The following is a 5,090-nucleotide window of genomic DNA, read 5'->3' on the forward strand; positions in this document are numbered from 1 at the left end:
ACAATGAACCAGGTGTCCCCTCATACGCTCACGTGCTTGGCATTCTAGAAGCTTCACAAGACCGAGGTGGAGCCACTGGAGTGTTTTAGGTGGAGAAATGACACACTTTGACTCACATTAGCAGGACCACTGTGGAGAGAACAGTCACGCAGCAGGTAATGGGAGAGTGCCAGTGTCACAATTCAGGAGTGACAGTGTGATGGGGACTAAGCGGAGAGGAGGGCCTGAGGGATAAAAGGGATGGAGGGAAGGGCTGAGGATGCAGGAGGTGAAGAAAAGGAGCAGGGGGACAGAATTCAAAAGCAGCAGAACTCTTAGGTTTGAACACATTGATTTACAGTATTTCAATACATTCATCTACAGAGCCTTGAAGGGTGTTACTTGCAGTTGGCCTTTAATACCTTAAGTGGATCTGCTTAAAAACTAATTTTTTTATGTTAATCAGGTTTTAAAAATACTAATTGTTCCTATAAAATATACACACCACTTAGATGTGGATACTTCCTAAAACCTGGCAGTGCATGAGCACTGGTGATGGGCATTGTGACTGCCTTTAGCGCTTGCAACTTTGTGGTGAATAAAGTCTGTACTGACTTCTGGTTACAACATAAAGGAACATAGTGGCTACTTTGTATTGAGGAGATGTTCTGGACTCACACAGAAACCCAGGGCTATGGAATGAAGGTAAATGTAAAATACAACAAGTGGGAGTCACAGATACATTGTCTGCCAAAGTGAAACTTAGGAGCTTTGTGAGTCCTGTTGTAATGCTTTTCGACACATTTATATATCAAGAGGCCAAAGTAACATTTTTTACCGATTAGATTTCTGATCATTCAGGGATTACCAAGATTCTGCTACCCACTGTTGTTAATAAACAAAAAGCAAACTGATCTCTATTCTGTCTCATGCACTCAGGCACAAATTTTCCAGATTTAAAGAAAAAGAAAAAAGAAAGACAAGAAAAAAAAAAGCCCTGTCTCTACACCTTCATTCCCAGGGCGAGCTCCCTCTCTGGCACCAAGCTTCCTGGGGTGAGTTTTCTTCTAGAAGACTCCAGGGGGACAGGTAAAGAGTGGGAGACAGGGAGTTCATTTCAGGGACAGGAATTCCAGGATGAAAAGTGAAGCGAGAGGGAGGGGTCCCAAGCCGAGGGTTTCTTCCCGGTTTCTCAGACAGCTCCTGGGCCAAGACTCAGGGAGACATTGAGACAGAGCGCTTGGCACAAGAGGAGTGGGGTCAGGGCGAAGTCCCAGGGCCCCAGGCGTGGTTCTGAGTCTCAGGCCCCGAAGGCGGTGTATGGGCTGGGGAGTCCCAGCGTTGGGGATTCCTAATCTCCGCAGAGTTTCTCTTCTCCCTCTCCCAACCTGCGACGGGTCCTTCTTCCTGGACACTCACCACGCGGACCCAGTTCTCACTCCCACTGAGTGTCGGGTTGCTAGAGAAGCCAATCAGCGTCGCGCGGCCCCGGTTCTAAAGTCCACACGCATCCACCCACTGGGACTCGGAGTCTCCCTAGACGCCGACGATGGGTCATGGCGCCCCGAACCCTCCTCCTGCTGCTCTCGGGGACCCTGGCCCTGACCGAGACCAAGGCGGGTGAGTGCGGGGTCAGGAGGGAAACAGCCTCTGCGGGAGGAGAGAGGAGCAAAGGGCCCTCCCGGTGGGGGCGCAGGACCTGGGGACCCGCGCTGGGAGGAGGGTCGGGCGGGTCTCAGCCTCTCCGCGCTCCCAGGCTCCCTCTCCTTGAGGTATTTCAGCACCGCCCGTGTCCCGGCCCGGCCGCGGGGAGCCCCGCTTCATCGCCGTGGGCTACGTGGACGACACGCGGTTCGGGCGGTTAGACAGTGACGCCGCGAGTCCGAGGATGGAGCCGCGAGCGTGGTGGATGGAGCAGGAGGGGCCGGAGTATTGGGAGCTGCAGACACTGGGCGCCAAGGCCCAGGCACAGACTGGCTGAGTGAACCTGAGGACCCTGCTCCGATACTACAACCGGAGCGAGGCCGATGAGTGACCCCGGCCCTGGACGCATATCACTTACTCCCTGCTTCATGCCTCAGGGACAGCTCTGGTCCCCCTGAGTCTCTGGGTCCAAGATTGACCCCGAGGCTGCGGGACCTGCAAAGATCCTCGACCCTGGAGAGCCCCAGGAGCCTTTACCCGGTTTCGTCTTCAGTTGAGGCCAAAATCTCTGCAGGTTGCTAGGGGCCGGACCTGGCTGGTGGGCGGAGCTGGGTGGGCGGGGCTGACCGCGGGAACTGAGCCAGGGTCTCACACCCTCCAGGTAATGTTTAACTGCGACGTGGGGCCCGACGGGGCCCTCAGAGTCACCCTCTGGTACACAAGCAGCCCTGGTGAAAAAAGCACCGGTGGCACTGATGGTGGTGTGAGATGATGTTGTTCTTTAGCTGCCATGAAACAGCATTTGACCTGAGGCTACATTAATAAAGATATTGCCTTTAGAATATAGAGGTGCTCTACAGTGATCATTCATTCAACTGACATTTGTTGTCTGCTAGGGATATGACTGTTTTTTGCACTTAGAAAACATCATTAAAGTAAAAACTTAAAGATTTCCAGCCTTGTGGTGCATACATTCTAGATGCAAGCTTGTCCGACCCGCTGCATGTGACCCAGGACAGCTTTGAATGTGAGAATTTTTTGCTTATCTGTGGTGGCAAATACCATGAAAATTATGCATGAACATTTTTTTTCTATTCTTTCTGCCCATCAGCTGTCATTAGTGTATTTTTTGTGTGGCTCAAGACAATTCTTCTTCTTCCCATGTGGCCCAGTGAAGCCAAAAAATTGGACACCTCTGCAGGCAGATGATAGATATAGTATAAGCAGAGTAGGAACAGAAGATGCTGAGTTAGAAGGTGGCAAGTGCTGTGTGGCAGGTGATCCAGAGTGCGGGCTGTGGGGACAGGGAGGTGGCTGTTGTGCTGGGTGGTCAGCATGGGCCTTGTTGCAAATGTGACCTTGGAGTAAAGATTTGAGGGATGTGAGGAGTTGTCTACAGGGATGTCTGGGAAAGTTCTTTTCAGGCAGGGAGACTTCAGTGCAGATGCACGAGGGCAGGAAATTGTCTGTGTTCCTGGAAGGACAAAGAGGCCAGAAGGGCTGGACACAGCGAAACTGAAGTGAGGTCCAAGGTGTGGCTAGAGCAGGTAGCCCTGGAGGGTGTGGGAAGGATGTTGACCTTTGCGCTGAATGACATGGGGAGTTAGAGGACAGTTTTGAAAAGTGGGACATGGTAGGACTTATCCTTTGAAAGCTTCTCTCTGGCTGCTGTGCTGAGAACAGAATTGAGAGGTGGGGACCAGTGAGGCAGTGTGGAAAACAGTGGGAAAGGAGTGGAATATTCCAGAATGGAGATGTTGCTTACCTTGACTGGGGTGTGAGCAGGGGAAATAGTGGGAACTGAAGGGATTATGGATGAATGTGAAGATGGACTTCACAGCACTTGCTAATGGATTTATCTGTGGTGTGAGAAGAAGAATCAAGGGCACCCACAGTGTTGGACTGAGTGAGCAGAAGGGTGGAGCTGCTGTCAGTGGAGATGGGAAGACTCTGGCAGGAGCATACAGAGGAGAGGGCATCGCAGGCATTCAGTGGAGGAGACATCTACGAGGATTGCAGGTGAGGGGCCCAGATGCCTCTGCAGCTACAGATTCATCATCCAATCACTCTCCTACTTCCACCACCCCTGTGTCTCAGAGCCAGAGCACTGATTCTCCCCTGGGCTGTCTGCACAGGCAGGTGAAAGTCAGAGAAGTTACGGTCTGCTGTTGGTTATAATAAGTAACAGATTATTGTGCTTTCTCAGATAATTAAAGAAATAATAAGAGGATGTATAATTAGAACACTTAGTCACAAGACTACAATAATGCAAAGTTTTTTATTCATCTAAAGAAGGAAACAGAAGAAAAATAGTTAAGCAAGAAAGAGATAATATTAGAAGGCAGCAAATGACAATGTACAGACTTAAACCCAATGAGGTCAACAATTACATTAAACATAATGGACTCAAACACTCTAATTATAAGACAAATAGTGCAAGGGGGTAAAAATAAATAAGTAAATAAATAACTAACTGTAGGCTATTGACAAAAGCCATAGTTTCAGTAGAAGATACAGAAAAGTTGAAAGTAAAAGGATAGAAAAGAAATACCAGACAAACATTCATGAAAAACCACATGGAGATGCCATTTAGAAGAATTACAGGACATAAGTCTCCTGAGACATGGAGCACATGCAGACAGCTCACAATATGTTTTTCCTTTTTTTCAGAGACAGGATCTATTGCCCAGGCTGCAATGCAATGGTGATATCATACCTCACTGTAACCTCAAACTCCTGGGCTGAAGCAATTCTCCTGCCTCAGCCTTCCGAGTGACTAGGACAACAGGCATGTGCCGCCACACCTGCTATAATGTCTCATTTTCTCATTTGCTGAGGTGTGATCAAAGAAACAATATCATGCCATGTATTTGACTTGCAGCAGGTACACAACAATGTCAGGTGAATGAAGAAATAAAACCATTTAGTAATCCAAGCCATATCCACATTTACATTTTACAGGTGAGGAGCAACATCCCAGACAAGTAAAATAAACTGATTTACATCATCCAGAGCAGAATCGAGAACATATTTCCTGTGCTAAAGGAATCAGAGCTCTACCAGCGGTCATAGCAGGTATCATGCAAGTCAGATACGCTAATTACTAGAATTGGAATTGATACATTTTGAGATACACTAAACAAAGGGTTTGGAAGGATTAACTGAATGCAGACATAGAGGAAGAAAATTGATTTGTTTAAAAGATGCATAGAATCTTTAAAGAAACAACTTTTTTTTTAAGTGGCCTTATGTGGACCAAAGTAAAGATGAGCTCAAGTGTCAGGTGGGAAAATGCCTGACTAAGTGCAGCTTCCAGACCCAAGGGAGACCTAAAAATCCCGGGACATTTTCGGTTGTCACGTGGGGATTGGTGGGAGGGGGTGAGTGGGGGTGCTGCTGGCAAACCTCCCACAATGCACAGGGCAGGCCACAAGGGAGTCTCTGTCCCAAACTGTTAATAGTGCTGC

The 5,090-nt window shown here is 48.5% G+C and overlaps 1 pseudogene; it reads left to right on the forward strand.

Annotated features, from left to right (window-relative positions):
* The first annotated feature begins 1,299 nt into the window (after positions 1-1,299).
* Positions 1,300-2,014, forward strand: LOC112622098 (annotated as a pseudogene).
* Positions 2,015-5,090: the final 3,076 nt, after the last annotated feature.

This window comes from Theropithecus gelada, chromosome 4, assembly GCF_003255815.1.
Source record: "Theropithecus gelada isolate Dixy chromosome 4, Tgel_1.0, whole genome shotgun sequence".
Taxonomy (NCBI): Eukaryota; Metazoa; Chordata; class Mammalia; order Primates; family Cercopithecidae; genus Theropithecus; species Theropithecus gelada.